Source organism: Arvicola amphibius, chromosome 18 (genome assembly GCF_903992535.2).
Source record: "Arvicola amphibius chromosome 18, mArvAmp1.2, whole genome shotgun sequence".
In the NCBI taxonomy this organism is placed as follows: domain Eukaryota; kingdom Metazoa; phylum Chordata; class Mammalia; order Rodentia; family Cricetidae; genus Arvicola; species Arvicola amphibius.
Genome location: NC_052064.1, coordinates 20,866,259 through 20,890,926, shown reverse-complemented (window position 1 = coordinate 20,890,926; position 24,668 = coordinate 20,866,259). Strand labels below are relative to the sequence as shown.

General features: G+C 44.5%; 1 protein-coding gene across 1 annotated transcript in view; it reads left to right on the top strand.

Annotated features, from left to right (window-relative positions):
* Positions 1–24,668, top strand: part of Ptprm (protein tyrosine phosphatase receptor type M) — a 670,047-nt gene that overhangs the window by 121,872 nt on the left and 523,507 nt on the right. The gene's annotated exons all lie outside the window — the stretch shown is intronic.

Sequence of the window (24,668 nt, the reverse complement as noted above, 5' to 3'; positions counted from 1 at the left end):
TAGCTACCTCTGACTTGCAGTCTCGGAAGCACTGATGTTTAGTGACTCTTAGTGCCTCGGTTCCTTATGGAGAAGCTTCTGGAATCAGTTTGTAGAAACCTAATTTTAACATGAGAGACATTGTAGGGAAAACGTAACATTTTTAATTACCTGGAACACTACCCCTTCTACTTTATATGATAGAAATCAGAATCCTGAGGAAGGAGGAGGTGTATTTTTATTAATCACCTTACAGGCTCTCTTGAAAGAAATTAAGAGAACTTTACTTCAGAGTGCATAAAGCAAGATATACATGAAAACAGTGGAAGCCACCTGAGAGTTCACCGTACAGTTATTGACCTGGCGTGCCCATATTTTCTCTGTCATCTTGGCTAGGGAGGAGAACGGGTGGCATGGGTTGGTTCTGGGTTGAGAGGCCCAAACTTAGTTGTAGTTCTGCCACTGACTGGACGTGTAGCTCACACAGACCTCATCATCTTTGCCTTTCCTTTTAACATTCCAGGGGTGGAGTGGGGTGGGGTGGGGTGGGATGGGGTGGTGGGTGGCATTGTGTATGTTGTCTGATGATCTTCAAACTCCTGGATCTTACAGTAGTGTCCGTCTCTTTGAACTCAGTGATCCCAACTGTTGATGCCCGAACTATTGACATTCTCCACTATTCCAGAAAGAAATAGTACAGTGCAAGATATTATTAAGTCTGATCTTTCAATGCGTTCTTGATTATTTACAACCAACTGCTTCATTCAGCTCTTGAATTGCCTTTAGGAAGCCTGCAGTAAGGTTCTTAAAGAAAATGACTATCCTAACTTATTGAAATATGAATTAAACAGAGTTTCAAGAATATGTATTTTTGATACATGTATCCAACTTTTACAATATCCTTTAGGGAGACTGAATGGTAACCAAATAATGTTTTCCCAGTCTGCATTTCAATGCCTATCAGCTCAGCGGATGACTCGTAAAGACTATAATTGACAGCTGGTAAACCCCTTGCAAAAATGAATCGGCTTTTAACTTCATATTAAATTATCCTTTCTAAATGACTGAAAACTATAATCAAGCGCTTTCCGTGTAATTTGCTATAGATTACTACTTTAAAGAGAATAACATCCTTTGTTAAAAAGGCTTTTGTGTTCTTGGCTTACCTCGTCCCTTCCTCCCACTGAGGTAAAGTTTCTACTCTGTGGGTGCATGCCCTGAGCTTTTCACCTGACCGGCTCTCCAGTGAGCACATAATGAGTATTGAAACTGGGGGTAGATTATTTAAAAGGAGCTTGGATTAGCTCTCTATTGCTTCTCTTGACCTCTCGGGAAAGAAAAGTAGTGGGCTCTCCAATACAGCAGTGGAATTTTTTTTTTATGTCAAATGCTTTAAAGCTTAAATTGTAACAGGTGGAACCCTTAGCCTCCAGTGCAGGCTTTCCTTTGTTTCTCCAATCTGCTCATCAGTAGAGCATGTGGGAGGACTCCTGTGTATTAGAAATAGTAAAGGCAGCACTATACACTATATGCTATGCAGAAAAATCGGGAGCCTGAAATTGCTCATTTAACCGTTTATCAAAAAAGAATCCTAAGCTGTTTGTGTTGCCATGGTGTGGCACAGGTATTGTAAAATGCTCCCTAGAGTTCACGGAATTACAGTTAAGACTGTGATTATAATTTCTTTTTTCAGAGCTGGTAAAAATGCCCCTGATCAAGTTCACCCAGTCCCGGTTTCTAACACCAGAGGATATCGTATTCATTAAAACAGTAATTTATGAACGATTCTTTCAAATTTGGTATCGAATTTAGATGGCAGAATTTGGGCAGCCTCTTCCTGAATGGTGAAGCATGAGGCTGTTCCCAGTGAGCCTCAGCTGACAGAGGGACTCCGCTGTCTTCTGGTGCTCGTTGATCTTTAACCTTGCGTTGGGATAAAGGCAGATCAGGAAGTAGTTAGATGGGAAAGGATTGCAGGTGAGGGAGTGAAGCGTCCTGCCTGTGGGTGGTGCTTGAAGAGTCGAAGACAAAACCAACAAAGCAGCTGGGCAGTGGTGGCGCACGCCTTTAATCCCAGCACTCGGGAGGCAGAGGCAGGCGGATCTCTGTGAGTTCGAGACCAGCCTGGTCTACAAGAGCTAGCTCCAGGACAGGCTTCAAAGCTACAGAGAAACCCTGTCTTGAAAAACCAAAAAAAAAAAAAAAAAAAAAAAAAAACCAACAAAGCGACGGATAGAGAACTCGAAAATGAACACATAAAAATCAATAGTGTTCATGTATACAGATGTGAAGAGATAGATGGTAAAATAGGAGAGGGAAATCCTATTTATGATACCACCAGGAGCTGTGATAAAGTAATAGGGTAAAATTAAGTACGCTTCCACCCAGTCTCTCCAGGGACACTCTCAACCTCTCTGAGGACTGTAGACGCCTCATGGCCAGGGTAATCCCTTCTCATAAAGATGTCAGTTCCTTTCAAATTTATCAATGTAATGTAGCACCAATATAAGTTCAAGCTTTTGCTTTGAATGGGAAAATTCGATTCTCTTATTCATTTATCAAATATACAAGCAATAATATGGAAATGAACATGCATAGAGAGAGGAAATAGGGGCTCTTAAGATTCTGGGCTCATGCCTGTAATCATAGCACTCCAAAGGCTGAGGAAGGAGAATTCCTGTGAGTTTGAGGCCAGCCTAGGTGGCATATAGACTCTGCCTCCAGCAAACAAGAGTTGTGTGTGTGTGTGTGTTTAAAAGCAACAACAAACCTCAAAGGCTGGAAAACGCATCTGCTTCCAAAGGAGACAGCCTGAATTTGACCCCCAGGACCTACATGATGAAGAGTGAATCAGTGCCCCAAGAGGCCCTCTGAACTATAAACACACACACACACACACACACACACACACACACACACACACACCCCACACGGTGAGGAGGAAGAGAGAATTTGGAAGAAAGGGGGTGGAGAAAGAGTTACAGAAAAAAGGTGACAGGTAGTAGCCAGCCATTGCCAATCCCTTCTCTAATAATATCTTGCATGTTTGTGTGATTATACAATTGCTGATTGCTGAGCCAATGGTGATAGATGACTCTCTTAGTCCATGGTTTATGCGAGACTCTCTCTTTGTGTTCAGCAGTCCAGGGATCTTGATAAGTGTATGACCTGTGTCTACATTATATAACAGTTATTTGCACAATTTTAGCGCTCCTCCCTCTCTTCCAGTTCATTCCCTGGCCCTGGAAATGACCATTCTTCCTGCTGTCTCCGTGGAGCTGGGTTTTCTAACATGCCATGAAGGCTGTCAGAGTGGCTTCTTGCACTAAGCAATACTTGCTTAATGCTCTTCCATGGCTCTGGTGGCTTCGCAGCTCACTTGTTATCAGAAAAGATAGACTGTTATTTACTGGTGATAGAGAAGCTAGGTAATCATTTTGATAAATATCAGTTGGGATTCAGACTTCACCGTACAATATCATAAACACCAAATGGGCCAAAGATGTTTATTATAGAAAACATAAAAGTTAAAGAGAGAAAGCCAGGACAAATGCTAAATAAAACCTGGTTGGATTCATTTATAATTTGGTATTAGAAAAAAACCTTTCTGGATTTCAGAATGCAGGTACTATAAAAGAGACGATGGATACGTTTTTATGTAGCAACATAAAACCTTAAAAATATATGCCAGGGACTGAAGAGATGCCTCAGCAGTTAAGAGTGTGTGCCACATTCACAGAGGTCCAGAGTTTGTTCCTAGCACCCATACCCCAAAACTGACAGCCACCTGTGTCTCCAGGTCCAGGGGAACCTGATGCCTCTGACCTCTCTGGGCACCGGTATTTTTTTTTTTTTTTTTTTTTTTTTTGGTTTTTCGAGACACGGTTTCACTGTAGTTTTAGAGCCTGTCCTGGAACTAGCTCTTGTAGACCAGGCTGGCCTCGAACTCACAGAGATCCGCCTGTCTCTGCCTTCCAAGTGCTGGGATTAAAGGCATGCGCCACCACCGCCCGGCCAGGCACCGGTATTCATGTACACAAACCATAAACCCAAGCACACACATACACATGATTGAAAAAATAAACGTTAAAGATAGCTATCTCAGAACCAACCCAAATAAATAACATAGTGGGAAAAGATTACAGTATGTCACAAATTAAGGGATAGTCTAATATAGTACAGAGTTAAAATGTTTATGTGTAGTGCGCACACGTGTACATGTATGCATGCATGCGTGTGCGCTCACACATACATGTGTCTGTGGAGGCCAGAACTTGATGTTATTGTCTTTCCTCCTTCACTCTCCCTCCTATTTGTTAAGGCACTTTCTCGCTGAACCTAGAGCTCATTCATTAACCACAGTGAGATCTGGGTTCTACCTGTCTCTGCTTCAGGCACCTAATATTTCAGAAATTCTGTACCTATCATCCATCAATGTCATTTGCACCCGCCCAACCTGAATCCTTGTCGATCTGACAGATTTTCTTATTCTGCACACTTCATAGTGATGGAGTCCTGTAACGCACGGCCTCTGTGATGGCTTCTATCACTTAGCATAATGTTCTGAGGGCTTTCCCTCGTCCTGTTAGGAATGGTGCAGCATCTCACTCCTTGCTGTGGCTCTGCAATATTCCATTGTGTGGCTGTGCCACAGTTTGCTTATTCAGTGGTTGATAGTCTTCTGCATCTTGTTTCCCTTACGGTTCATTACAGTTAATGCTGCTGCAAGCATTTTCATTGCAGATGTTTATGTATTTTCTTCCTATGTATCAGAGTAGAATTCTGGGACCTCCTGGCTGCTCTATGCTTATCTTTTGGAAAACTGCTGAACTTTGGCAAAGACATCATGTCGTATTCATTTTTCATCCTAGATAAATGACAGTTCTAGTTTTTCCATGTGCTGGTCAGTTCTCCACACCCATCACTTGGATTTGAGTTTCACTTCCGTAAGAATGAACGGCAGTGATCATCTTTCCCCACGCGGATTGACCATTTGTAGATCTCATTTTCAGAAGCATCTCTTCAGCTCCTTTGCCCAGTTTAAATGATCATTTAGTTCATATTTCAAGATTTTGAATTTTTTTATTATTTCAAGATTTCAAACATTTATTTATTTATTTATTTTTCTTTCTTTTTTTTTTTTTTTTTTTTTTTTTTTTTTTTACAGGGTTTCTCTGTAGCTTTGAAGCCTGTCCTGGAACTAGCTCTTGTAGGCCAGGTTGGCCTCAAACTCAGAGATCCGCCTGCCTCTGCCTCCTGAGTGCTGGGATTCAAGTGTGCGCCATTACTGGCTGGCTAAATTAAGGGATATTTTTAATCTCAAAGAATTTCTATGGTTTCTAAACTATTTTGGGTTGTAAAGAAGGTACGATATCTCTTGTTTTAATAAATAATGTTTGTTTTCTTTAATTTTTGTGGTACTGGGATGAAACCCAGGGCCTGGTGCACACACACACACACACACACACACACACTCACACACACTGTGCCCTCTACCACGGAGCTGCATCTCCAGCTGCCCCTCTGGATTCTTAGTGTCTACACCAGTGATTCTTTGCATAGTTGTAGCCTAACTTCTATTGTTGTGTGTCACAGCTGCATTTGGTAGAGTGTTTTGAGAGACAGCCAAGAGCCTGGTATTTTTATGGCAAGCCAGTGGCATGTCAAATTTGAATTTATGTTGGTAAGCTGTTTTGCACACAGAGAAATCCAAATAAAAAGTCACGTTATTGTTCTCCCCAATTTAGATACGGGACAGTGAGTCTGTGCTTGGCTTTTATTTCTAGAGTAGCTTGAGGGTGTAAAAAAATAGGTTTTCCTTTGCTGTGTTCCGTGCTAACTGTCCTATAGCAACACTCAGTGGAGGGAACTTGGCACCAAAGAATCACATTAAGAGGGTGAAAGGCGTGTATTGCATGTCCTTTGTGACAGGGATTTTTATAAATGTCATCCCATGTAACCCCCAGGTGACACTCCTGCCTCAGAATCCTTCCTGTTGTAGTCACTAAAATCTAGGGTGTCACAGTTTAAGGTAACTCACCCAGATCATAGATTCACTCACTGAGAACAATGCAGTGGCGAACAGAACCCAAATGTGGCTCCGGCCACAGGCCTGTCCATTGATGAGTTCCCTACGTTCTGCTGTTTTCAATTACTTTGTACCATGATATGTCGTGTTAACTGTCAGATATTTTGATCTTTAGGACTGTGTTTTCTGATCTGTAGTAACAGTGTTTTATTTTTATTTAATTATTCTGATCTTTTAGGCTATAATAAGGATGCAGCACATGCTAAACGCTGATTTTTAGATTTATTTATTTTAAAGTGTGTGTGTGTGTGTGTTACACTGACATAGTCCTTTGAGCTGGAGTTACAGGTGGTTGTGAGCCACCAGATGTGGGTCCTAAAATCTGAACTTGGGTCCCCTTCACTGTGCTTTCTTAACCCCTGAGCCAACTTTTTAGCCCCTACACAATGGGTTTTCATTTTCATCTAACTCCTAAATGGCACCATAACGGATAGAAAAATGACGAGTTGGTCTGTGCCCTGGAGTGCTTGGGGACTCTCCCTCAAGTAGCATTACCAGTGAAACCCCGAAGTTCAGTCCTTCCTCCCTTTCAGGATGAACTGCCCTCCAACTATCTTTGTTCTCCTCTGTGTCTTTGAGCTCAGGCTGTCACGTGCTAGTCACATGCTCTCCGGCTGAGCCCCCAGCTCAGCCCTCAGTTCCCCGAACCTTCCTGTAGGAGGTTTTCCTTCCATAAAATGTTTTGGCTTTTCTCGTCTGCTAGCGCCGTAGAGAATCAATACTCACCATCTATAGCTTCAGTATTTTGAGACTAAGGACTTTGCAAAGAACTTTGTTTGTCCACGCTGCAGCACACATTGACCCTCCTTTGGGCGGGGATGTAGACAGTGTTCTTCAGATATTATACAGTAATGTTCCAGCTAGTCCCTGAGTGAATAATCTCTCCCTCAATTCTTTGAGTTTTTTGCTATGGACAGAACTGCTGTGTTTAAAAATAGCATTTATTTTGTGAGAATGGAGAAAGCAAAAGAGTACACAACACTTAGGAGAATATCATCCAGGCAGACTTTGTAGCCACAGAAAATTATAATATTCATGTAATTTTGCCAATTAAAAATTGTCTTGGGCCCAGCGAGGTTGCTCAGCAGGTAAAAGTACTTGCAATGGATCCCAGTGACCTGAGTTTGAGCCTTAGAACCCATGAAAAAGAAAAGAATCAACCACAGACTATCCTCTGATCTCTCATGCACCATTGCATGCTCGCTTCCGTCCACACTAAATAAATAATTGTTAAGCTTTTAGAAATAGAATTGAGATTTTTTTTTGATTTTGCTTCCTGTACTGCCAGTTACCGAGCCTCTTCTAAGTGTCTCGTTATCATTATTCCTAAGCACACATTTGAGTCTATGACTTCAGTTTCTATACGTATTGACTATACTATTTTATCTTTGTATGTATTGGGGTATTTTGCGTGAATGTATGTCTTTGTATCACGTGCCAGCCTGGTGCCCCCAGAGGCTAGAAGAAGGCATCAGATCCCTTAGAACTGTAGTTACAGGTGGTTGTGAGGCACCATGTGGGTCCTGGGACTCAAGCAAAGGTCCTGTAGGAGAGCACCCGGTGCTCTTAACTGCTGAGCCGCGTCTCTGCAGCCTCAAATCACAGCTTTTAAAATGCTTCACCTTTGTCGCGTGAAGAATTTAAATCGTACAGAATTGCGTAAGACTAAGCGAACCTCCAGCCCTACTCCTTTTAATCGTAGGGATAAAATACTGAATTAATCTGTCTCATGGACGCTATTGACGTTGTCACTAGTATTTTATTAACGAAAACTGACTTTTTAACTGTGTTTCATCGGCTGTTTGTTGAACCAACCACCTTTCCCGGTATTGAGAGTGATGGGGTGTCTTCTACTTGGACCCTAAATATTTGCATTGCCTTCAGCTTCACTGTAACACCCCTTCCCCCCTTAGGCTATGTGGCTGTTCCGGGTTCCTCTGTTCTAAAGGTTTGACCAGCCTCGTAAATTCTGTGATGGGCCCTGGAGGGTGACAATGGGCATTCAACATTAAGCTAAGGCATGTTTTTTTGTTTGTTTGTTTGTTTGTTTTGCTTGGTCTGGTTTCTTCTGGAGGATGCCACTGTAGGATGTGGAGGGATTCAAATAAATCACGTTATCTTCTCTTTTTCTTGCTGAGGACTTAATGCTTCCTTCTTTATGCATTTGCTACATAAGTTATTGTCTTCAGCTGAATAGTTCATGGTCAGCTGTTTTTATATTAGTTGTAAGAATGTCTTCCTGTACGTTAATGTTCCTCCCTTCCTGCACTATATTATAAATGATTTTACAATGAGACAGTAGAGAAATGTCAGGGTCAACATTACCTTAGCCCTCTTCGGTGTAACAGCTTTCTCCAATATTTAAACCTTCCACCTTGGCGGAAAGGTACCAGGATCCTAAAGGGGAGTTAAAACAACAGCAGCAACGACAGCAACAAAACCCAGGCTATTTTAAGACAGGATGTCTAAAAGGAGATCGAACCATAGAGATGGTCACGGGAGCAGAAGCTCAGTCAGACACAGGATGCTCTCAGGACACTGAGGCAGCTGACGAAGAAAGTCCGGCAGTAGATAACTCAGAGGTTCACAAAACCCCCGAAACAGATCAGATTCACCAGGCCCTTCCCTCCCAGGCATAAATACGCAGGAAGGATTGTAGAGGGACTCTCGGGCTAGCTGAGCTGCCTTGTGGCGGCTCAGAGGAACTTAGCTGCCAGGAAAGGCCTCTCCACAACACATCGGCTGCACAGTGTGCTCAGCTCTCCAGGGTTTGTGAGCTGCTTTGGTGGGCTTTGGTGGTGCGCTTTGAGCTAGTTTCAGTTCCTGTAAGTAACTTCTCACCTATATTCCTATCAATAACCCCAGTACAAGTTATTGTTTACCAATGTGAGCGTTGGTAGTGTCTGTCAGCGGTTCTCTACCTGGGGTGGGAAGACAATCATTCATGTCTCCTCAAGACTCTTGTTATAGGATACCCAAATATTAGAAACACAAATATAACTAGCAGACATAGCATCCAAGAAACACCCATATTCCCTGGAAAGCAAATGACTATTCTTGGATTATCTACACGTCAGCTTGTCTGTATCTCTCTTCACTCAGTTTAGGATGTCTAATTACAAGTTATTTATCTGTGGGCGTTGTCTTATTCAGGAAGCATGGAAGCTAAGCATGAGATTTCTGTACCAGTCCCTCATAGTAGAAGATTCCCCACTTAAGGCAAGTCCCTACGGAGCCGGGGATGTTTTGTCTTCGTGGGCTTACTTATGTATCTGTGGCACTCTGTAGATTTCGCCAAGACAGCCGTGCCTCCCTGGCGTGCTGACCGCACGCCACGTCACAGCTAGTACTAAGGAACTTGTTCTGTAAGGCTCCTGGCCTTCCCTCGGTCGTAATTGCTGAGTGTCGCATTGGCTTGATGAAGGTGGATGTGGAATGGGTGCTGATGGGGAGTTCTTCAGAAAGACAGGAAGTTCAAACACAGACTCTGCCTGGAAATTCCGCAGCCAGTGCCACTCATCTATCATAATTGAACCAGCGAGAAGGAGCCAGACAACTTTCATCCGTCATGTCTCTTTCGTTATGCTCCAGAGTGAATTAAATTGTATTTAACAACTTTCATCTCGCAAGATTTATACACTCGAGGAGTGAATGGCACTTCTCCATCAAATCGTTGCTCTCTGTTTATCAAACTAAGATCTTAAAACTTGTTCTGTATCGTTCAATATATAGACCATTTTTTTTTACACTTTCCATGGCTCGCCCTAAATTTTATTCTTAACAATGACAGTGAACATCAGCCACGTTAGTATTATTAGCAAGGGAAATGTACGCTAGGAGCAACGGTATCAAAACAGTAGCTTATCCCTATCACACACAATACTGATTCAAATAGCTGTCTCTTAAGCTGAGCCCTAATAGCCCACCGGCTGCCACAACAGGGCCATCTACATGACCTCGAAAGAGCTAGGATAAGGATGTATGTTTTCTCACTTTTGAAACAGTTGGGTTTTTTTTTTTGATTTTACCATGTATTTTCCCCTATAAGTTCTTCATTGATTTGGTGAGGATCTTTGAAGCTTATGGCAGAATGGAGGGATAGCCTCTGACTTTCAGAGGCTGCTGTTGTGATTGTGGGGGTTGCAAGCACTCACATAGATGCAGCAAGAGAGAAGAAACCTGCTTCTGTCTGTGCTTCTCTCCGGCACATGCAGTACTGCAGAGCCGCGGGAAACTTGATTCCTGAGCACTGCCACTGGAATTGTTCTGTGTTTCCATCCTGGCTAGTGTGTACATCTGCAGAGGCAAATATAAAACACTTCAGGGTTTTTATTGTTATTGTTTTACTTATATGAAAACCCAACAAGAAAGCATGGAATATCTTGATGGAATATCTTGGTATAAAAAAAAACTTTGTCTTGATCAGGATTAGCTATTGCCTAAGGTGATGGTGGACGCAGAATAAGAATGACTTAATCATCGGAATTTATTTTTATTTAAGTAAAAGCAATAGCCCTTTGGATCCCTCTTCCTTGCCTTCTTTACCATCTTGAGCTAATCCGCCATCCATCACCATGATAGAATGCCTGAGGTAAACTCATAAGGATGAAAGATTTCTTTTAGATCATACTTTCAGAGGGTTCACTCTGCGGTTGCTTGGTCCTCATGCTCTGGGCCTGGGCATCATGGCAGGGACATGGTGGCTCAAGAACAGTAGAAGAGGAAGGGGGCAATGGTTCAGATTCTGCTGCAAGCCCTCAGTTACCCACTGAGTTCCCTGCCCACCCCCCCACCCCATTCTCTCGGTTAAGTCCATTTTTATCATCTGTAAACTCTTCTCTGGTGTTTTCCCCCTCTTACCATGAGCCTAAAGAAAGAAAAGCATTTTGTAACTTGGTAAATTCCCTAGAACTCTCTACCACAGCATTTTAGCACCTATTTTTTTCCAGTTACTTTTGCTGTATATTATTTGAAACAAATAGCTTAATCCCACCAAAAGTCAAGTTCAAGACAAGGATTCCTGGGATGGCGCCTTCTCATTGGACCCATGGCTAATAGACCTCTGTACCTGAGCTCCCAGGCTGGGAGCAGAAAGTGATTCCCTGAAACTTTGATGGTTCAGAACGTGTTTGTCCTTAGGATGCTTTCTTCCTTGCCCATATCCTTGGTTCCTTACAGCAAAACATGGGCCTCTTCTCTCTGTCCGCACACTGCAATTCCAACACAGAGCAATTCTAGGCCCCTTCCTTGGTAGCACCTTTAACCTGGCTGAGTACTCAGTAGAGGGAGGCACACACCAGTAGCAGGTACTCAAGCCCACCCAGGTTTTCACAACTCCTAAGGAACACATTCACAGCTCAGGCTGTGGACCCCCTAGTTGAGCCCAGGGAAGCAGAGTCTCTGCGTTACTTGGTAGATGCTCCTTAGGCAGCCAGCCCCTGCTGCATTCAGGAACTGCTGTTCTGCAGTGCAGGCTATTACCCTGCCCTCTCACCAAATGAAAAATCCATTAGCCCTAAACATTGTGGCCACATGAGGGGCGCTGAACTATTAATAAGTTCCACTCGGGCCTCACAGCCATATGGCCCTGTCCGCTTTTGAATTCATGTCCTCAAGCCTTTGACAGAAGATAAACACACGGTATTAGTGTCAAGCATCCTGGGACTAGAGAGGGACTGGGTGCCCCAGTTCATGTCTCAAGGGCACCGAACTTTGGGAAGGGACTGTAGAAGAAGGGAGGAGGCCGTGCATTGTTTCTGTCCAAAGCCGGTGAGGGAACAGTGTATGGAAGAGCGCTGTTTTAAGTTTGATATTGCTGTATCTAATAAATATGGAAACTAGTTATATAACTGTGATTCCGCGTATACTCAAGAGTTTAATTTTGTAATTAAGCTTTTATTAATATTTTGGGTATTAAGTCAAGATTATCATGTAATTCTGTCAACAGGCAAATATTTTGGGGTAGAAGACAGGCAAATCTGGATTCTAGTAGATATTTAAAATGGATCAAGATGATTTCTTAAGGAGTGAAGCCAACTAGAAATGTGTTATATCTATTAGTTAAGGAAGAGGAGAAAATGCTCTGGAATTTTACCCTGGCATCAGTGTTCCAGGGTTGCAGTGTGAGATAGCCGAGTTCCATTAAAGTCAGTCTCTTGGTAGCTTCGAGGGCTTCCTGGGAGAAACATGAATTCTCTGAGGAGTGATGCTTCCAAATTTGCCAGCACAAAAATTTCCTTCCTCTCAAGATCTCTTCGAGCTTCAGCTGGAGCTCTTGATTTAGCTGCAGAGCCATTTTGTAGCATAACACTTAAAGTCACAAACCCGGATGACTTCAGAAGTGAAGAGTAGGTGACATTAACCGCCAAATGGGCCTTCGCCTGTCGATCCCGCGTGGGAATAAGGGTCTATCTAGTTTGTTAAAGGTTCTAAACTTGGAATCTTGATGCTGAAACAAACGGAGAAACACAACGGTGAGATGTGCTCCCCAGAGACTCCTGGGCTCTTATGCTCCTCGTGTGGCTGGTGCTTGCAGACAGCTTGGGAGCAACTCTGCCTGGTGCTTCTCTTCTCCCTTAGGAGCTTTGTGTGGTCGACGCTCAGCTTGGGCCAGCCCGTTCTTTTACACAGTCTCTCTATCAACCCATATGCCCGTGGGGTGCCCATGGGAGATGCAGAGAGGAAAATGTGTAGTGTCTAGCAGGTCCATTGTTCGCCCATCCCTAGGCTCTGACTGTTGGCTGAATTACCAGTGAGTGACCAGTTCAGGGTACCATAGGTTTCCCTTGGATTGATGAAGGCAACACTCGCTTTCTAGTCCTGGTTTTGCCCAATGTCTTTGGTGTGTGTTCCTCCCAGATGTACCATCAGTAAGCGCCGTAGTTTATTTCTGTGGCTTTTCCATAAGCAAGTGTTCTCTGTCTTGCCTTCCTGGGATTGATGAGAGCCTTCTTTTGATCGCAGATCATTTCCAATTTGCTTTGTTACTCTTCAGCCTTAGGATACAGCAGGGATTGTATACAGGACACACTGTGATAAGTGACTAGATTTCATTCATGTGTCACTTGAGGTTCCTCACTTACACCTTCCTTGCTGCTGTCCTGGGGCCTTGACAGCCCCTGCCTGCCTTTGTTCCCGTTTGCTGCTCTTCATTGGCCTTCTGTGCTGCTGGCGAGTACCCGAACTGACTTCCTACCGCTGTGCAAATGTGTCCTTTTGCGTTGAAGCCATTTGAAATAGTGAGATTGTAAAGAGGCTCTACTTGTATACCTCTTGGAGTGTTTACTTGTGTGCTATCTCTGAACCGACTTAAATATTATTTATCCATCCTTAACCTTTCATGCTGCACGGTACTGTAGTGTTACCATCGGATGTAATTTGTTCTTTAGTGAAAATTAAGTGCAAAGGGGAATGTCTTTTGCTCAGTTACTTTAGCTACCAGTGGCTAGTCACACAGTGTTGGGCAGTCCTCCTATCGTGAAAAAAATTCCGGGGACTGGAAGACTCTTAGGTCTTGTGGATTTGGGTGCCCCCCCCCCCATCTTACTACTCACACCTCAGCACGATGTTGGAAGCATAGTGTCTGTATAGCAGTGGAAGCCTTGCGAGCTTCACGCTAAATGTGTAGACCATGGAAGAGTGAAGGTTGCCAGGGTGACTGGAGCATCTTCTAAACCGCTCTCTCTTAGCCTGTTTACTTGCTGGCGAATGGACCACTCAGAGTGCCCATGACTCGTTGTTCTGAGATCAGACTGTGGTCCTTTCCTGCAAAGGTCTTAGCATAGTCATGTGTGTGCTGTACAGTTCTAGTTAAAGGGTCATTGTATGCGCTGTCACCCCGTGGGTGTCACACCTAAAATACATGCCTCTCAATCATGTGCTGTGACAAAAGTCTGGCACCCTCTCCCCCGTCTCTCAGCTCTGTGGCCATTGGAAGGTACACAGTGTTCTGGGAGGGGCGTAGACCACCCTGGTTGTGATTTCCCTGTTTACCTTTCCTTTGTAGAGCAGATGCTGGCCACTGCCTTTTAGCAAGGACCCCAGTGGTTGGGAGTATTCCACAGACAGATTTAAAAAAAGCAAAACCAAACAAACAAACAAGTTGGCAACCAGTGTCCTTTGTGGTTTGATTCTGTTTTGAGACACGGTCTTATTGTGTCATTCCGGTGGGACTTGAGTTTGTGATCCTCCTGCCTCCATTGCCCAAGTGCCACCACACCTGACACCTTTAGGAATCTTACTCCAAATTTATACGCCAGTCACTGACACTTAGAGCGAAACCCACAACTTCTCCGTGTCTGCCATGAAGCCCTGACTGTGTTGATCTCTGACAAAACCGTTCAAGTTCCTATATGTAGCCCAACTTTTAGATGGGCACTCTAAGTCTCAGGAAGTTTCCATTGCCAGAGTTGTCTGTGCCTCTGAGGAGAGGAGGCTCAGCCTGCAGGGTTCCATCTCCCAGCGCTGGCTTCCTGGCTTTGCCTTGGCAGATGCGCGGTGTCAGCTCCACGCCCTGGAATTGCTTTACTTGGTTCCCTAGGGCAACAGCCAAATTACAGATCCCAGGGGAGGAAGTGTTCCTGCAGGGGAGTTCCTGTTTATGGGACCGCTGCACAACCATTTATCAAGAACCATTGTTATTCTAATGTGTCGCCTTCTATTCTTCCAGTTCTATTTTCTAAGAAAGGAATGTCTTGTAGGACTCGATCATTTGTGTCATTGGCATGTTCTTCCTCACTGAAGACCCTTCGAGTTTGAAAACGGGATGTGTGTGTGCAGAAAGCAGCAGGTGGATAGGCTCAGAAATGCAAACACAGGCACTACTGGGGGAATGATGGTGTGGGGTAGCGCGGTCGGGAACACGGCAGAGTTTTCGCCTTCCCCCTTCCACGATGCCATACCTCTAAAGCAGAATGTCGTTTAGATATAGTGAATGAAACATTGATTGTCAGTTCTAATCATTTTACAAAGGTTTCCGGCACAGAATTTAGGATAAATAAGTTCAAATAGTGGACTCTTAGTTAATTTTTCTAATACAGTACAGAGACGCCTGGCACTTTCTCTATTGTGCAGAATCGCTGAGGCCCTAGGACCCGTCCATTCATCTCTCCCTCTGGCCATTCACCCAGCCATTCCCTCATCAGTTATGATTCAGGCGCAGGACCAGGAGAGTCAGTGGATTTGAGAACTGCTTCTTTGAGAAAGGCGGTTAAGTCTTTCTAAAGGATTTCTCTGGTGGGAAGCCCCTGCTGGGGCTTTTGTGAAGCAGGTGATTCTGGCTCGGATCAAAGACTTGCGAGTCTTAACTGGACTGGAGGACGGGAAATAGCGGGAGACCGGTGAACATATATTTATAAAGTTGTTAACAGTGTCTCTTGAAAGCGAAGGTTTAACTTTAGACTTGGAGATGAAATGAGATTGATTGACATAGGAGGTATTTGACTATTCCGTGGGTACTGTACTAGCCCGTCAGTTCTCATAACAGAGTCGGGCACAGTGGTTCGTATCCGTAGTCCTAGCTACTCCAGAGGCTGAAGCGTGAGGATTATTTGTGTTCAGGTCTTAGAGGCCGGTTTGAGCAAGACAAATGAGAAGAGGGGATAAAAGATGCCCAGTACCAGGTACCATAAGCACATAACCTTTGGAGATTAAAATCTTAGTTTAAATGGACTACATTCAGGAAAGCTGGGAAGACCACAGAAAAAATAAGTAGAAAGTGGAATTCTAAGGTTAAAAAGATATAACAGGAACAAGAAGGGAGGGAGATGAGGGGAAAGTAGGAGCAGAAAAAGCCACCAAAGTGAAATATATACGAAAATCCAATATGGAAAAATCTATGTGTGTGTATTATGTTTATACACACACACACACACACACACACACACACGGTTGTTCTGAATGGAAAGGGAATGGTCTGTAACCTAATTCTGTCATTGCTGCCTGTGTGGTCACTTAATGTCATCTTCCCCTTTTAAAATCTTTGTTTGCCTCTATGAAAATGAGAATTGTGATGTTCGCCTTACCAAATTGAATTTGTTGTTGTGAGGATGTTATGAGAGAACGTGTGTGGAAGGAGTACACACTGTGTTGTGTTACATGGATGCGGTAGTTAATATTCTTACACTTGCTCCAATGCCTTTGTGTAATGAAATCTTATCCAACAATCAAAGGAACGCTTCTGTTGTGCCTTAGCCAATGTAAGGCCATTGCCACTTGGTCTCTGTTCACTGAGTGATTATTCTGAAATCCTAAAGCTGTGAAAATGCACACAATTGCATGATGAGTTTTGAATAATATTGTATTTTTCAAATAAAAAGGGAATGATGAAAAAGAGCCCGGAGATTTAGCAAATTAGGCAAATGGAACTCTTGCTTTATTTGGGAAGTGGGCGCCAGGCTTTACCATTGTAGGATTATGTTTCCCGTCAGCTAATGCCAGCATATTTGCCTTGAATATTTGGGACATAAAACAGACAAGGAGACATTTCCTTAATATGTTTTGGTCTGTCAACCATTTTATAGAGAAATCCCTGCCCATCTTTTAGACTGTAGACTAAAATCACTCATAACCAGCTATGAACATTAATAATACATTTATTTATATAAGAGTCAGAATGCATTATTCCATAGCTCTTTCCCTGGGCTTAGCATGTTCTTCTCTGAGACTCTTTATGATCATCCTGACAAAACTACAGAATTCATCAAACAAATGGGAATGATTACTGCAAAATCAGGCTTCTTAGACTTGGCTGCAATTAGTGGGAGAGCATCGTACTTAGATTTTTTTTTATAGTTAGATTGATGGGAAAAAAATCCCTTTTCAATCCCAAAGCAGGCTATATATTTTAAATAATTACTTGGGAAATGTACAACTTCCATGTGAAAAGGTGGTAGCTGACACCAGGGACAGTCAGGCCATTCTTGGAGTCACACATACAGAGGAGGTTTCAAATGGGCTATGAGCCTGAGTCATACACATTGGGCACCAGGATTCAGGCTAGTGTGGGCAGCTGGGTGAAGGTAAAGTGGCCAGTCCTAAAAATGGGACCCTTCCAAAAAAGTCTCCTAAGTCTGACTGGGCCAAATTTGAACATTGGGATCACATGTCTAGGGAAGGTGATCACCCACCTGGAACTGTTGGGAGAAATGTCATTGCCAGTGCTGGAATTGTCCAGTGGGTTCCTAAGCAACACTTAAAGTCTCTCCCAGAAGGGCACAGATGCTTATGAAGATAAAACTTAAGAGTCATCTGTCTACCGGTGATGTGGATTTGTCTAGCTGTCCAGCCCTGTCTCGGGTCCTGTGAGCCCAGGAGATGCCTGAGAGACTGGAGTCGGGTCTTCTGACCCACCTCTACCTGGAAGGTGTTTTCAGTTCATCAGTAGGACACTCGGCTGCCCGTGCGCAAGCCCATAGACAGTTCCACTCCTGAAAGGGTCACTATCTGCCCAACACACGTACCACAGTTTTCCTTAGTAGAAGCCATGTTTCTCCTTGAGCCCATTGCCGTCCACAGCGGGGCTTGTGAGAGGAGAGGAGATGTGTGACGAGGATTTGTGTACCTTCGTGAACAGCCTAGATGAAACCAAGAGCCATGGGGTGAGTCTTCCTTGGCTCACTTTGGAATTACACGGCTCTTTGATGAAACTTTTGATATGGTAATGCTAACCCCATCCATAGCCACATCTCCGTATAGCCTCCTGGGATAAGATGCAGTGGTCAAGTTTGAGGTCATCCTTGAACATCTCAAATTCCTTATCCGAGGGAATCCTTGGCCTAGTTTGCTGACTCTTGGGCTGGACTTGGCAGAACCCTTAGGTGGTTTTAGGGAGGCACTTGGGACCTGGAGAGGAAATCGAGTATTCCAGAGGGCTTCCCACAGTCTCTAGACACCTTCCCACTTTGTCTCCTAGGCACTCCTACTTCTAGTTTATTAACTGTAATTGTTTCCTTTCCTGTGTGGGTTTTATCATCCGAATAAGAGTTGGGACGCATGATAGGGCTCTGTTCCTCCGTAGAATCTTAGATCCCTAGAAGCGGCTTATTTGTTGCCCCTGTTACGTATGGCGCCCTGTCCATGAACAGACCTTCCAGTGCCTAAGAATAAACTAGTGAAGTCCAGCCTGTGTCTTTGAGCTTCTGTCACAAGGGAACTGGCCAGAGCCCAGAACAGTTGAGACTGCTGAGCACTTGGCTAGAGGCTAGAGTCTTTGGGGAGCACATGCTTAATTTACATTACCTTCAGGCCAGAGAGTTGGAGGAACTGGATTTGACTTCCGGCACTCACATGCGGGTTTCCAACTGTCATCTGTGACTCTAGTCTCCAGCGATTCAACAACCTCTTACTAGCCTCCAGGCATGCTCATGGTACACAGGCTTTTAGGCAGTCAAAACACTCATACATATAACAAAAGAATAGTAAATAAATAAACATGTTATTTTCAGGTCATTTCCGTTTACATGTAAACAGTTACGGGTGGCTAGGAAGCCATTGTGAACAGTTTACTCTAACAGCTGAGTAAATATGAACACACAGGCACAGATCTGTCAGGGATGGATTGGGGCTTTTTCCCCTTCCCCAGTCTTTCTGTATTGGGTATGGGTGGACTGCCTGTCATTGTGACACCTAATTGGGAGAGAGTGCTTCACGGTGGAGCCCAGCTTGATGTTAAACATTCTGCCGTAACTGTCTGTGAACTCAACCCAGCTGTACAAGCTCCAGAATACCAGGGATTGCAGAGGCTCCAGCCATCTCTGCCACGGTGTTTGGTTTAACCCAGTGACACAGTTTTCTGCCTTCTCTTGATAATTTCGTTCTAAGCAGGGGCAGATGGAAACCCCAACAGCATCGGCGATGGTGATGGATGAATACGTTGTAGATCATTGATCGCACACCCTCCTTATGACTCAAAGAACAGGAGGCTGTGCTTGTCTTAGGAACCCACAGACATCCTTTCCAGTTTGGGACATCCCCAGTAGGGCTAACCCTCGCCTTGATGTCCTGGAAAAACCTTTAGATGGCTTTACCAGTGTTTAACTCTGGGATGATTTTAGAATTCTTCCCCTCATCTTTCGATATAAATGGTCCATGTCTGCTCTGGGCAAGACAACCTTGTGAGGGAAACATTTCCATTTACGGTGGGTTTTAGGTTGTTGTGCTCTTCTTACCTTGAAGCTGTTTGCCCAAACAAGTCCCCCAAATGGTTTTAGGAAGAGCTGGGAGCCTTGGGAGGACAGAGCCAGCTGTGGTGGGGCCAGGGGCTCCTGGAGAGGGAGCAGGGAAATAGTGTGTGGCTCTGCCCCTTTCCCTATTACAGCTCCATTTAGCTGGCAGAGTCACCGCCCACTGTTTCTGTTGGCAGCATTATTGCAAGCTGTGTATGCTAAAAACCACCATTTTTTTGTCAAGCTATTTTGACAGGGATTTTTTTTTCTCTTTAAATAGTAATAGCTCATTAATTGCCTTTCTCCCTACAACCCGGAACTTTCTCGGTCTCCTTCTGTGCCATGGGGTATCAAAAGCTATGAGTCAATGGTATTTTTTACTTGGAGTGAGACTGTGGGTATGTCTAAAAACAAAACGAAACAGCAAATACTTCAGGATAATTACAGACGCTCTTGTCCAGTCCTCTGAGTCTGGCTGAATCTTTGTAGAGACCATTGGTGTTTACAGGGTCAGGTGCTGAAGGTGGGTTATCTTAGTCTAGCACCCTGCTGTTTCTACCTCCCGTCTGCACATTCTCCATCCCCTTGGGAGAGAGAGATATTAACAAACAAAACAACCTTTTCCAGAATCCCGGGAGTTTAAAAAAAAAACCCTTTTAAATTAAAAGATTCACCTCCCGAGGCTAGCCCTGTTCTCTGCTTCCTTGAGCATTTAAAATATCCATTTAGCGAAAGTCAGATAAAAGCCTGTGTTTGCAGATACCCGAAGACAGCTGCTATCTCTCCCCACCCACGTCAAGACAGGTAAATGCTGGTTAACTTTCCTTTTTCCCCATCTTAGCAAAGTCCTCATTCACTTTGGCTTTTAAGGCCTGGCATCACGTGTGACAGCATTTCCCAGCACATAAAATGGTCTAGGGTTTTGCTGGGGAAATTGGAAGCACGGGGTACTTTCATACCTGAAGCTTCTCTCTGTCTGCTATTGCTTTAGTAACTAGAAAAAGGACATACCGGGGGGGGGGGGGTGATAGACTTAGTTCTGATGAGCTGAATTTTGATCCGAGCCCCCTTTCCACTCGGAAGTCCTGTTTATGATTAGTTTAAAATGAGCATTCAGATGACGTCTGAGCCACCTAGTCAACCAAACTTGTTAAAGGGGATTTTGCAGCACCTTTCTATTTCAAGGTCTTCCTCCAAATGACTTGGTAGAATCGACTGTCTTTACTACTAATTTGGAGGCCACCCATGTGGTTGGTCGCTGGCGGTGCCAGGGGTGGGTTTAGTAGCAATTACAGGGAAGGCGTGGTTGCTGAGAGGAGAACATCTGCCCAGGCAGCAGAGTGGCTCCTGCACAGTCATTGTAAGGTTCTGCTGCAGAGCACGCCAGGCTTCCCCACATCTGCCTCACCCATCGCGTGGCTTCCTCTGCTTTCGTCCCCTCGCTTGGTCACTTTCACCAGTGTTTTCTCTCCACCTTCATGTACCAGCTCACTACCGGGCCTCTTTCAGTTTATTCTTCTTTTCTACAAGAGTCCACGCCAAATTAACCGTCAAAGTGTCAAGCCTTAAAACATCCCGAGGAGAGCATTTGAGGCCAGCAGGGAGGGGACAGAAGCAAAGGCTCTGGGAGTGGTCACAAGGATCATGTTGTGATGTCTTAGTAGAGCCCAGCTCACAAATCCAAGTGCTCTAAACGGATGAAACTGTGTTTGCTTCCTGATCCTGGTGAGACGGGCAGGGTTGCTTTTATATGTATGTATCATGGACAGAGGAGAGCGGGGGCCAGCTTGGAGGGTGGAGATATTCTTGTGCCATATCTAAGGCTGATATACTTGCTATTGGAAAGCTTTCCGATCAAATATACTGACTCCGGGGCTTTTGGCCTGTGCAGCTTGGCTTCAGGTTCTCTCTTTCTTTGAAGAGAATCTACTATTGCAAATTGTCTGTTGGGAGTTTTACCTTTTAGTTTTCTCTGGTCCCTCTCGGACACCTCCAACTGTTGAAGCCAGCCATAAGCACCCACAGCTTATTTGCTCTTTCTCAGCCCCCACTCCACTCCCATGTGTAGCTTGGCTTTCATTCGCACTGATACTCAACTTCTGGCTGCTTCAATACCACAGACATACTCTCTGCCTTTATTGGCACGCCACTTCAGAAAAGGAAGTTTGTGCTTTCGAATTTTGAACTCTCATCCACAAATGAATGGTGTGTGTGTGTGTGTGTGTGTGTGTGTGTGTGTTCGTTCCTGCTGGTACATTTGCATACAGGGATGTGCATAGATCTGTGGTGGGGCCGGAAAGACATGGCCTTCTTTGGGTGCCTTCTAACTTACTTCTTCAGGCATGATCACTCTTTGGTCTGGACTTGCCCGCATTGGTGTGGATTTTACCAGGTGGTCTGGTTAGTCAGCCAGTCAGTGAGCCCAGGGGACCTGCCCAGATTCATGTGATACTTGTAAAGAAATAGGAATCCTTTGATGAGGCTGACACTCACTCTGCCTGTGGTTCCTCTTTGTGATGGTGAGCCTTTATTCCCTGTGATCCGTTCTCTTGAGGATGATGGAAATGATTTGTGGGGTCCTAAGAAGTTGGGGAGTTGAACTCACTTCCCTCAGCAGAGGTCAAAAGCAGATGAAGCTGTTCCCTGGGGGCTGGATTGTGCATTGCTTACTCCTTATAGCCAATCAGAAAGGTAAAGGAATGTAGGCTTGGTCAGGGCTGTGGCAGAGAGCTCCCTGCAAGGCCCTGGCGAGGGATGCAGCCGTAGGAGGGGCTGAGGGATGCAGTGTTCTTGAGCAGGCTGCAGAGCAGGACACTTCCTTCTCAACACTCTTTAAATGTCTTGTCTGATAGAGTGCTCTTTGATTTAATTTCCCAAGGGACCTTCTGCTCTTTGGGGTCATGAGTCTGGCGATAATGAGGCCGATCAAACAGCTAACAGTGATGGAGGGACACTTAGCCTATCGGAAGTAGTGGAACTGTCATAGAGAACACAGGCAAGCAAGATTTCCCAATGACACAGTAGCCGACAAGAGCCAAGGAATGCCAAAACTTAAATGGATTACTAATTGGTATATTCAAAACTCAAAAAAATACGCGTGAATGGGTTACCATGTGATGTTATGATATAGGTATACATTGTAGAATAAGATTGAATGTAGATACATTCCAAGCATTATCCCTTCTTTGGGGTGAACATTCTTACAGCCCTTTCTTCAGATGGTGTCGTATAAGAAGGAAAGCACCATTAGAGGGAAACAATAGGTTCCAGGATGTGAGAAACTCACAAACTATAATTCAATAAGTGGTTTCAATCCTGACCATGTGCTAAACCCCCAAGGTTTAGAAGCAAAAATAAATGCTCAGTTTAAAATGGACAGTATATCGAATAGACATTTATTTTTCAAAAGAAGACGTACAGATGTCAGTGAGTGGTAAAATGGTTAGTCATAGTAATCATTGGGAAAATCAAAACCATAGTGGGCCACCATATCCCCCCAGCAAGAATGGCAAAGGGTAAATGTTACTGGCCAGCAGGAAGAGGAAAGGGAACCCTGAAATACTCCTGCTTGGCATGCGCATGAGTGCAGACTGTGGAGCACAGTATGGCCGCTCCTTTAACAGTGGTGGAGAGAGGTACCATAGGACAATATTATCCCTCTTGAGTGCCCAAAGGAAGGAAGTCAGTATTCAAAGGGCAGTCTGCATCCTGGGGTTCCTTGTGGTATTATTTATAATAGCAAGATACAGAATTACTGTGTGTGTCCATCAGCTGCTGAGCAAGTACAGGAAATACCGTCCACACACACAGTGGGATACTTCCTGTCAGTCCTTTGCCGTGACATGGACGGGACTAGAGACCGTTGTGTTAAACAAGACGAGCTGGGCTCAGAAAGGCGAGTAGCGCGTGAACCTTGCCCACATGAACAGTCTGTGTCGGGGGTTGTCTCTTGGGGATGGAGTCCACCAAGGCTGTCAGATCCAGAGAGAGAAGGTGAATGAATACAGACGGCTGTGGACAGTGGGTATGAAAGGGCTGGTTAATGGGTATGAAATTCAAATTTGATAAAGTTAAGAAGGTCTGGGCAGAATTTTACAGCAGAGTGACCGTTAGCCAAGGTGGAACAGGCTCCCATCTGTGTGCCTCCACAAGTGGGGAGAACCAGAAGCAAGGGGGCTAAGAAAAGTGCAGCATGGAGCCACGTGTGGTGCACGTGTCTGTAGTTCTAAGACAATGGAGGTGACTTTGGACAACTTAGAACCAGGCAAGTCAGGGCTGCATCGCAAGATCCTGCCTTAAAAGAAACCCATACAAATACCAACATACAAAGAAATACAAGAAAGGAGAAAAAAGAAGAGAAAAGGAAAGAGGTTTGGAGAGATGGCTCCATGGGTCAGGCACCTGTTGGAGCATGAGGACCCTAGTTCTGATCTCCAGAGCCCCCCTAAAGCTAACTGTACCCACTGCTTTTATAGTAATGTCTTGAGTAGAGGCAGCAGACTCCCTGGAAATCTGCAGTTACCCTGGCACACACAATAGAGAAACAGTACATGTCCTAAGTGAGGTGGAAGGTGAGGGCAGACACCCGAAGTGATTCCACACATGTGCACGCATGGATGCACACAGAGACTTATAGACGCCATGCACTCATACATATAAACACATAGTATACATACACAAGGAGAAAAGAGATGAGGAGGAGGCAGAAGGAAAAGGAGGAGTAGGAGGGAGAAGGTGGATGTGGATAAGGGGAGTCGTCCTGCTCCATCAGAGGAGAAAGATGCACAGCCAGGCACCAGTAACCTAGAAGAATGGTCATTAGCTGATAGAGTCAAATGTTTGCAAAAGCAGGATTTGAGGGTTGGTTCAAGAATACCAGTCTTTGCTATGTTAGCTACTGGTTTCAAACAGACTTGAATCTCTGTGAGAGAAAGGTTGTCGCTACCTCTTTGTGGCCCTTCCTGACTAACGCCGGCCTGGTTTGGCCAAGGCCACCATCTACAAACTCTTGCATTCAAAAAGTGACCGGTCACAGTGAATTATGTTCCTAGCCTAGGGAGGAGTTTGGAGGATATGAAGTTGTAGGCAGAGGGATCCCACGCTCATCTTTCAACACAGTTCTGCTTCCCTTGCACAGGGCTAATTCACACAACCTTGTTCCACTCTTAATTCTTTGTGAGCATTGGCATCGCTTGCCTGGTCTCTTGGGTTCCTGTGTTCCCATGTACAGTTGATCTGAAGACCATCATCCCTCTCTGTCATGCTGTGTGGGGAAGTAGCTGCTGGCCCAGCGTTGGTCCTAATGTCTCATTCAGTGACTCTGAGCTGGAGCGTATTAACACTTTTTTTTTTTTCAATTTTCAAGACAGACTTAGCTCTCTGGGAACCTTTTCCATGTACCCATGTATCTTATTTAGGGTTTCTGTTGCTGTGAGCCG